Here is an 11,326-nt window from a genome sequence, read left to right as displayed (position 1 = left end):
CCGGGTGTTCTCCTGGATTGAGGGAGTAGAACCTGTTTTCCTGTCATTTTTTTTCTTGTGGCAAATAAATCTATCTCTGGCATGCCCCAGATAGCACAGATTTTCCCAATACGTCTTGGTTCCGGGAACACTCTCCCTGACGTAATACATGACAACTTAAGAAGTCCGACACAAGATTTTCTTTTCCCTTTAAGTGCGTTCCTGATAAAGACAAAAGGTTGTTTTCTGCCCATTCGAACAGTCGTTTGGCATCCGATCTTGTTCCTCCTTGTTGTTTTATGTATGCTATAGTAGTACTGTTGTCGGACAGTATTGTGACGTGTTTTCCTTGGAGCTTTTTTCCTGCTTGGAGAAGTGCTCGCCTTACGGCTGTCAACTCTTTTAGGTTAGAGTATGCTGTTCTAATTGAGGGTTCCCACGGACCCTGTAGAACTAGATCTGACAGGTCTGCTCCCCAACCTAATGGCCCTGCATCCGTAGTTAGTACTATCGGGTCTTGAATTGACCATGGTACAGCATTTATTAAGTTTTCCGTGCTCAGCCACCACTTCAACGATTCTTGTACCTGCGGTGATAGGAGTATTTTCCAATTCAGATTGCATGTAACCACCAACTGTTCGGACAAGATCTGATGTTGTAATTCTCTTGCATGGGCTTGCGTCAACTTGACTGCTGGAATTGTCACTGTTAGGAGCCCTAGAAGTGACATTGCGGAACTTAGAGAGATGGGGTGACCCGTCAGTACTTGATGTATTTTTTTGAATGACGGAGTGAATCTTTCTTTCTGGAAGAACGCATTTTTGCTCGATTGAATTCAGCTGGATTCCCAGGAATTCCTGTATCTGGGCTGGATTTAGTCTTGACTTTTTTAAGTTTATTATCCAGCCCAATTTTGTCAGTATTTCTAGTACCCTTGTGACCGCCTCTCCGCATTTTTGTTCGTCGTCCGCTACAAGTAAGTCATCCAAATAGAGTACCATCAGTATATCTTCCTTCCTTACGTAAGATGCTATTTACGATATTATTTTTGTAAATATCCGGGGAGCTACTGAGACCCTGAAGGGAAGGCACCGATATTATAGATGAGTGGGAACCTGAGCTATTTCTACTACCAATCTTAGGTATTGCTGCTGTTCTTCGCAAATTGGTACATGGTAATAGGCGTCGGTTAAGTCTATTACCACCATGTAGCACCCTGGACAGAGTAACTTCACTGCCGACCTTAAGAGTCTCCATTTTGAACTTTTCCACCCGGATATATCGGTTTAACGATTTTAGGTTGAATATAGTTCTCATTGAACCACCTGGTTTTGGTGTAAGGAAAAGGGTGCTGTAGAACCCTTGTCCAACTTGTTGATGTGGTACCTTTTTTAGTACTTTCTTCTGTAAAAGGATTCAAATTTCTTTCTCTATTGCAGCCTGATTTTTCTTGCCCACTTGAGTGAATATTACTCTCCGTGGCGGGGGTCTGATGAAATTTAGTCGCAGGCCCTCGGATAATAAATTTGTTATCCATTGAGAGGCAGGTAATGCCAACCATTGATGGAGGAAATGTTGGAGCCTTCCTCCCACCGGATTCCTGGCGTCATTGCGGTTTTGATTTTTATCCAGGGGGAGGCTTATTGAAGAGTAATCCCTTATCTTTCCTCCAGGGTCTTCCTCGCATGGACCTATCATCAGATCGTCCACGGCCACCCCTATTTCCTGATCCTCAAAAGGACGAGCGAGTATCACCCCAACGACGTTTAAAGAAGGGAGGAAGTGGAAACCGTTTCTTTTTATCCAAAGCTTTTTCCAGTAGTTCATCTAATGTTTTACCAAAAAGGTACTGACCCTCACAAGGGACTGCACAAAGTTTCTTTAGACTAGAAGTCTGCGTTCCAGTTTTTTTAGCCATAATGCCCTACGCCCTGAGTTTGATAGGGCGCACACACGGGCGGCACATCGAACGGAATCCACCGACGCATCCGCTAGAAAACCTGCCGAGTTCTGTATTGAGGGTATTGCCTCTAACAGTCTCTCTCAGGCATTTATTTATAATTTGCTCAGTTAATTCCTCCAGCCACTTGACCATAGCAAGAGCTGTGCAAGTGGTGGCAACCCCCGGCTTAAATGACCACGCTGATGCCTCCCAAGCGGATTTTGAGAAAGCATCGGCCTTCTTGTCAAGGGGGTCTTTTAGGGCACCCATATCTTCAAATGGTAAGGCTATTCCTTTAGATGTGCTGGCGATGGCGGCATCTAATCTTAGTGGCTTTCTCCCATTTATCACAGACTTCCTCGTCAAACGGATATTTACGTTTTAGTGTCTGCAGTACTGACATCTTTGTTAGGTTTTTTCCACTCAATTAAATTTAGGAGGCTTTCATGAAAAGGAAAAACCTTCCGTTTTTTCCCTTCTAAATTGCTAAATATAGAGTCTTGTACCATGCGTTGTTCCTTGGGCGTTTTAACCCCCATAGTGGACCTAACCAATTTTAACAATTCCCCAATATTCTCGGATAAGAAATAAGGGTGGCCACACTCCTAATCCGATGAGTCTAGATCTGAGTTTTTGGAGGGGGGTAATTCTCCCAGCTCTTCCTCTGAATCTATATCAGAGCTTTGGGGATTTTTAGTGGTATGAGGAGGGGTGGGTTTTTCAGAGCAGATTGTCGCTTTACTGACATCTTCACCTCATCTCTAATGATGGTTTTAATGCTTTGGAGTAGGGATGGCGACTTCGGCTACGGTTTTCTCAATACACGGCCGACAGATCCGTTTCTCATAAGTTTTAGGGAGGGTTTCCCTGCATAATGCACACACCCTATTCTTCTGCTTTGTGGTGGCCTTCCTACCCTATAATATAAACATGATATAGGGTCATCACTAAAAGTGTGCTTCGCCTTACAAAGGCACTCACCCACCGAACCCATGAATACCACGACAGGCTGTGGGTCCTCCTCTGGTGCGAGTCTTCAGCGGGCTCCGCCATGCTTGAAGCTGCTCACCGCTGGTTACTGTGCGCTGTCTTGTTTTATGAGTGGAGCGGTGTGCGCGCTCCTGGAACGACTTCCACCTGGAAGCGTCCAGCACACCCTCTCTCTCAGGCGTGTGACGTCACTTCCGGCGTGACCGGAAGTCACCCATTCAGTCGGTGCCTGCGTCGTGATGGGCACGCCTGCACCCCGGCCTAGCCTCCTGACAGGAGCGGCCGCCGGGGATTCCAGGAAGGGGACAAGCGCGGCCAGGCAGCTCCCCATGGCCGGGATCACAGACGCGCACCACCGCGCCCAGCTGCAGCCGACTCCCCCCCCAGCCTGGCGGAAAGCATCAGAGGAGGATCCCTCTGGAGCCATTTCAGCACAGGCATCAGTCTGCGGGTGTCAAGGTGAAAATATATTTTCTTTATATATTTTTGTACTTTTATATACTTATGCTGTGAAACAATAAGTTTTTCCCCTTTATGCTTGCTAATGCAAATGTAACTGTATTTAACATGGCTGCCAGTATTCACCTTTGCCCTAAATTCTGATTCCGCTAAAGAAGCAAGTTTCACATTCCAGAAGCCAAGTATAATTTCTCTTGAAATGATACTTAAAGCGACGTGGACAAAGGAAGATCCATCAGATGACGTCAGACCAACCAGAAAGACTGAATACTAGACATATTGCTTAAACCCCGCCCTCTGCACACCTTCCCCCAATAGATCATATGTTGTGTATCAGGAAATAAAGTCAGTTGCTGTGACGTTGCCACTACGTGTGGAAGTACGAGCATGCAATGAGATTGAACCAGCTTTTGTCTGACTCATTCTTCACTCCGGTACCAATGCTCACATAATCTAATTTGGAATGACTGGTGAAGGAAGGGTATTGTCGTGACGACCCCGACAATTTGGCGCAACCAACGTGGGGCGTGGCCGGCGATCCGAGACCCCCTGGACCCATGCCTGGACGTCCGTGGACGACAGCCGTAGTGGCTGACCTCGAGGACTGATCACCCTCCAAACACGGTAAGTGGAGATCACATACTATGTATGTGTCACACTTGCTAGTGTTTCAGCCGTTATTGGTTAGTCTGTGGTCTCCTTGGGTCCGAGGAGTGACCGGTCGGGGGGTGAGACCGAGCGCGATCCCGTGCCACGCTTCGAACCAGCAACTGATAGACGTCGCATTCTGCGCGTCCTCGTGTACACCACACCTCCTCCACCGGTCATTGTACTCCATTCAACCACCCTACCCGTGACTATTGCCTAGTAGTGATAGAGTGAAAGATTGAGGAAGTTTGTGGATTGGGGCGGCTTTGAGAAAGGGACAGGAGACGCAGCCTCTGTGATATTGTACCAACTAGGTAATTAAGACGTCCCGAGAGAGGACCACCTGTATTTCTGTGTAGGGCTCTCACTAGGAGACCGCCTCCTGACTGTTTAGAATATCGTGACAGGGCAGACTGTAATCACTAGTGTTCAGGTTAGGGACAGGATATCGAGCGCGAGGCTCTTTATTCATAGCACGTTGAACGAGAGGCTCCATGTTTTTTAGGGACATAGTGTTGTTGTCAGCGATCCTGGGCTGCAGCAGGGCGTAGTATTCTGTGAGTCATGTTGCGTCTCTTGAAGCAGAAGAAGTCCGTGCCCCACGAGTTAAGTGAGGATGCTGTGGCAGTCAAGACAATAGTAGAGTCACGGGAGGGCAAGAAGGCAGTCAAGAATGTTGAGAGGTTGTACAAGCATGTAGGATTGCCCTCGTCAGGGAGATTGCAGCTGTCTACATGGCACAATCTCATAGAGAACAAAAGGGGCATGTTGAAAGATAAAGGATTGTTAGAACAAGCGCAAGCTCATCTGCGAGTTGCACGAGGCTTAAAGAATGAAGAATGGAAAGAGGTTGATGGAGAGGGAGGATCATAGGATGCAGAGCCCGTGTTTGGTTATAAAATGTCTCAATCATTGGTTTTTCTAAGGTGTTCTGGCATATGAATTGTGTGAAGGTTTTGTAGAAATTAATTAAGTCTGAGAACTGCTGTATTCCGTTACTCTGTGTGGTTTTCCGAGACACCCGATGGGAGGGGTCAAACCGCCGCGCTATTGCTTTCTTTTGTGTTGAGGAATGCTGTGATGTGCTTATCTGTTCCGTGTTTCTGGTATGGAGGGGACGAGTCGCTGCGTCCTCTCCTTGTGTAGTAAGAATTATTGTAAGTTTAAAGTAAAATATGGTGTTTTGTTTTAGATTGTTACGTTGAAAAAGGAAAATTGTCTATTGCTATGACAAAAAACTGGATGTTTTGTGGTGCAAGAAGGAACTGAGAAAGTGACTGAGATTAATGTGTTGGGAAAGCAAACAATAAGAAATTTGGTACAGGGGGGCTCCCTGTTAGGTAATATGGTCCCTCCCCAGGAAATTAAGTCTCTTCTCCCGACTGTAAGCTCTGTGCCCCTTAACCCCAAGGCACCAATATATCCTAGACTGCCGAGAAGTTCTATGGGTGTCTTATGGTAGTGTTTAAAGATCTGGGGTTTTCACTGTATAATAAAGTCCATTCACACGTTTTTGTGGTAGCTTTGATGTCCGAGTTTTAAATCTGAATTGAAAGAGGCAATAATGTCAGTTAGACCTGACATCGAGAATTCCACTCCGGACGATGCATTAAAAGTAGTACAAAGTTTCCAGAAGAACTTAACCCATTCTGTATCAGCAGTGAGATTAGAGGTTAAATCAGCAGCTGCGCTCTCTAGTCCCCGCAGTACAAGGACACAGCTCGTTCCTTATCAGTGGCCCAGGCTCCAGCCCCCCTCCCCTACACAAATCTAGTCTCATACTCCAATATCCACTTTAACCCTGTGTCTGGGAATCTCCCTCGCTATGTTAATTCTCAGACCAAGAGCTTGTTTTAATTAGAGTAGATGGCAAACCCAATAAATATACTCTCACAAAACCCATCCCTGTGGGATCTTTCCCTGAAGTTACTGCTCAGTTCGTAATCTCTCCCTCATGTCCGGTAAATTTACTGAGGGCAGATTTATTATCACAGTTCCGCTCCAGAGTATAATTCCAAGATGATGGTCAAATGGTACTTATGTTATATAACCCCTATGCAGATGAATATAATGAGATCTGTATCTTACACGCCCTTTCCCAATCAGTTTGCAAAAAAAAAAAAAAAATATGGGCCAATATCTTTTACCCTGGCAGTTAGAATATCCTTATGTCACGCTGCTTCAGTATGTGGGTAACCTTTTGTTGTGTGCACAGACAGAGCAGGAAGCCATTGTTGCCACTGTTAGCCTTCGCAAGTATCTGGCAGATCTGAACTGTCGGGTTTCGGCCTCGAAACTTCGGTTCTGCCTTGGTCAAGTGATATTTTTGGGTCACTGTCTCCTTCAGGGTGCCAGACACCTCAAAGAAGAAAGAAAAATAGCCGTCAGCTACAAAAGATGAGACTGAGCTCCAGCGTTTCCTTGGACTATGTACTTATTGTTGTCAGTGAATACCGGACGCATCCCGCATAATGCTACCTCTCTACAATGCCCTGAAAGACTGTTTAAAATATGGCGATGATTTTGGCAGATTCCGCACAGGATAAGCTGTTACTACGGAAGATACCGTATTGCCCGGAGCTGCACTCCCTCCCTCACTGTCAGCACAAGAAGTAGAACTTCAGGCTCTGTCTACTACATGTACTTTGGCCAAAGACAGGCGGGCTAATATACACGGACTCACAGTATGCATTTGGTATTGCTCATGGTTTCGGAGCCCTATGGACCAATCGAGGGTTTGTTACTACCGCCGGGACTCAGTGAAGAATGTTGAAGCTGTTAAAGCCCTCATGGACTCAATCAAATTACCTACTCAGGTGGCCATTATCAAAGTTAAGGAGCACGGTACTATGGAACAGTCCACAGACTGTTGGTAACGCCTTTGCGGATATGCAAGCAAAAGCTGCTGCTCTCCTACCCGTTGAACAGACCATACCAGCTATGGTGACCACACACTCTCAGCGTAAACAGTTACAAGAAACACTGACTCTACAGGAACCTGATGATCTATGCCAGACTGAGGTCTTCTGTCAGAACCCGCGAGACCGCTTAATGACGATGCAGAGAATGTCTCCAAAGGAAGAAGTGAAGCACTGGAAAGCTGATGGAGCACGTATGGACATGGTCTCTGGAAAAAGGACCAACTTGTGTGTCTCCCTAAGCGGATGTACCCTGCTATTGCCACGTGGGCGCATGGGCCCACACATCGAGGTATCTGTCAGACCGGCAATCCCGGTCAACTTCAACGTGTACCCCCGAAGCACCTTGCTAAGCCTGACTATCCTTTCCAAAGGCTCCAGGTGGACCTCATCACGTTGCCCAAGTCTGGAAGGTATCAATATTGTCTGGTGGTTGTCGATATGTTCTCCAGTTGGCCAGAAGTATTCCCCGTTACCAACGTGACTGCAAAGATCACAGCAAAGAAACTGGTGATGGAAGTTATATGCAGATATGGTGTTCCAGGAGTTGTTGAAAGTGACTAAGGCCCGGCCTTTTCTTCTTATGTGTATCAGGAGGTTCTGACAATGCTTGGATCCACTGTAGCCCTCCATACTCCGTACCATCCACAATCCAGTGGGAAAGTTAAGAGGCTGAACGGCACACTGAAGGGACAATTGACCAAATTGATGCAGGAGACTACGGCTCCATGGCCAGGGCTCTTACACATTCGTACTACCCCTATTGCAACATGGCCTGTCCCCATATGAGATATTGTTTGGTGCTAGGTTCTCAGTTGCAAATTTTCAAGTCTCAGTAGTTGTCAGAAGAAACTGACTGTGCTGTTCAATATGTTATTCAGCTTAGTAAAAATGTTGCCAACACCCATGTTTTAGTTTTTTCTTTCCTTCCAGATTCAGCAGAAACCAATATTGGTCACAATTTGAAGCCTGATGGTTTTATGGTCGTGAAAAGGCATGTCAGAAAACACGGACTAGAACCCTTGTATGACGGTCCCTACCAAGTCCTCCTCATTACTCCTATGTCAGGAAAGCTGGAAGGAAGGCCGACATGGATCCACGTATCGCACTGCAAGCTGGTCAAACAGACTAGCGGCAAATAAGGGGACATAATGTTTTGGTTTTTCGTATTTCCATATAATAATATTGATAACCGAATGGGACAGCCTAAATTCTCCAACATCCTTGAATAATAAGTTTGTACAATATCATGAAAGATTAGTAGTACAGATGGGTATAGCCAATAAAATTGTCAGTTATACAAATGTGGGATAAATTGGTTAGGGCAAAAGATTATCCAGATGATCAAATTTGGGATATATTGGATATACTTAATACTACTGAATGTGTTATGAATCTGTTGAAGGGTTTAAAGCCCACTGATTGCTCAGATTATGTCCCACTAATTCATGAAGCACCTAAACTAAAAGATCCCAGGGGGGATAACCGTATTAGCTGATAATTATACCTGTTATAATTCCCACGACACTACAGGTACACCAGTAGGGGTCTTCGAGACAGGTTTCTGCAAAGAGAACAGTTCCCTAGATACTGATTTGCTAGCTAATCATACACAGTACATGTACGATATTTATTGGTTATGTGGAGATGGTAAGCTCCGTCCTAGGTTGCCTAATACCTGGACAGGTCGGTCAATGCACCCTTGTTAAACTAGCCATGCAGTTCAAGATTTTACCTTGGGATCCAGAGACACCTGATGAATATACCAGAAAGAGGAGAAGTCTCGATCAGCTCCATATGAGTTATGAAGAAGATCCATTGGTATATGTCGATGCCATTGGAGTGCCAAGGGGGGTGCCTGACCAATTTAAAGCCCAGAACCAGATCTATGCTGGCTTTGCTTCCATAATCCCACAGGTGCAGATTAACAAAAATGTTGATTGGATCAATATATATATTACAGTGAACAAAGGTTTGTCAATTTTACCTGTGATGTTTTCCAGGGTATAGTTGAGGAATTGGGCCCTAATACTAGAATGACCCTCCAAAACCGACTAGCCCTTGATATGATCTTAGCTGAGAAAGGAGGAGTCTGTGGGATGGTGGGAGAGGAATGTTGTACCTATATCCCTCAGAACTCTGGGGTAAATGGAAAGACCATGATAGCCCTTAAAAAGATAAATGGGTTAGTAGCAGAATTAAAAACTAATGCTGGAGTAGACATCTTTCTTTTCCGGTTGGTTGGGTGGGCTCAAAGGATTTCTTCAACAAGCTTGTCTGGTGTTGATTGCTCTTCTTGTAGTTGGATCGATAATCCTCTGTTGTGTTATTCCCCTGTATAAAAAGATTATCACTGAGGCAACTCCGACTGGCACCTTCCTCAACCAAGAAGTAGACCCACCAGAGTGCGATGGCACTGATCCAGGGGAGATCCCTAAGTATGCCCCCCTCAAGAAGTTAGACAATACCCACTACTCTCAGATGATGCTAAGATTTAGTTTAGGGACAGCGGGAGAACTCCATGTGAAGCTAGTGAAGGGTTCAGCTGCCTGGAGGCCTCTCACAAGGGGAGAGCTTCTGAGGTGTCTGGATGAAGAAATCCACCTCCCCTTTCCCCATCACATGGACAGTCTCGAAGGATGTTCCTTTTTAGGGAAAAAAAACTTAGTGTTTAGGGGGGGGATTGTCAAGGTGAAAATATATTTTCTTTATATATTTTTGTACTTTTATATACTTATGCTGTGAAACAATAAGTTTTTCCCCTTTATGCTTGCTAATGCAAATGTAACTGTATTTAACATGGCTGCCAGTATTCACCTTTGCCCTAAATTCTGAACCCCGCCCTCTGCACACCTTCCCCCAATAGATCATATAATGTTGTGTATCAGGAAATAAAGTCAGTTGCTGTGACGTTGCCACTACGTGTGGAAGTACGAGCATGCAATGAGATTGAACCAGCTTTTGTCTGACTCATTCTTCACTCCGGTACCAATGCTCACATAATCTAATTTGGAATGACTGGTGAAGGAAGGGTATTGTCGTGACGACCCCGACACTGGAACAGGAAACCAAAACTGAGGAGAGGTGCCACCCATTCTTTTATCTCTGCTACAGGTTTCCTGTTTCTGGGGGCGGATACCATCTCAATGTGCGGTGCTGTCATGGGGAAGGGAAAAAGATACCAATGAGGAGTTTAGTTAACACGATGACTGTTCCAGCCTAGGGAAACAAATACTGTACCAATTGGCCCCGGTTATGAAAACAGGTATAGATAACCTGAGGGATATTGGGTAGCTCTTGCCTGATTCAGACCATCTTGGAAGGGAAGGGCAAGGGTCTTTGCATGTGGAGCCGCTTACCTTGACCTGAATCACAACACGACAGAATCGGGATGAGAGTCAAGGATGTTGTTAGCTGTAAAGGAGAACCAACAATGGCAATATGGTCAACGATGTTTGATCAAAGGAGGAACCTGAGAAATGCCTGGTGCAGGAAACTGTAAACAGACTCGCCTACGCAACCAGCTGGGCACAAAGATTGGATCTGTGCATTGCAGGATCAGAATTATTCAGGGATTCCGCAAGTTCAAAGCTGAATTGTTCAGGAGAGACAGCGTGGGACGAGAGTCATAATCTAATCACTGGAAGGGTACAAACTTAATTACAACTGTAAATGCAGAGAATGGATACAATTCTTTGTAGGGGTGGGGAGACCTAGTTTTGCAACGTTTGGAAATAGGATCCAGGACTGAAGAGGTTCCCATGTTCCTGGCTGTAGCTTGATAAGAACCCAATAATAGATATTTGAAAGAGGGGCAAGTACCAATACAAAAAAGGACTGTTGTAATGAGATCACTCAAGACCTCCCCATAAACACTCATAAGGATCCTGGTAGATGTAGTATCTGACTCGTTGGACAGTGAGCACAGCACTAGAAACACTGTGGTTATCACTGGTGTGGAAAATATGGTGGGTCTAAAAGGGTAGTGGGTAATAACCCCAGACCGCTAAGGAGTGTAAGGCGATTCTTGGCAGATGGCAGTCATGACTAAGGCTACTTTCACACTAGCGTCGGAATCTCCCCGTCGCAATGCGTCGGGCAGAGATTCCGACGCTAGCGTTTAACGCACTGCACAACGGAGGCAGCGGATGCATTTCTCCAGCGCATCCGCTGCCCCATTGTGAGGTGCGGGGAGGTGGGGGCGGAGTTCCGGCCGCGCATGCGCGGTCGGAAAAAGCGGTCCGTCAGGAGCAAAAAAATGTTACATGTAGCGTTTTTTGCTCCCGACGGTCCGCCAAATCACGATGCATCCGTCGCACGACGGATGCGACGTGTGGCAATGCGTCGTCAATACAAGTCTATGGGGGGAAAAAAAACGCATCCTGCAAGC

Source organism: Ranitomeya imitator, chromosome 2 (genome assembly GCF_032444005.1).
Source record: "Ranitomeya imitator isolate aRanImi1 chromosome 2, aRanImi1.pri, whole genome shotgun sequence".
In the NCBI taxonomy this organism is placed as follows: domain Eukaryota; kingdom Metazoa; phylum Chordata; class Amphibia; order Anura; family Dendrobatidae; genus Ranitomeya; species Ranitomeya imitator.
This window is presented reverse-complemented; position numbering follows the sequence as displayed.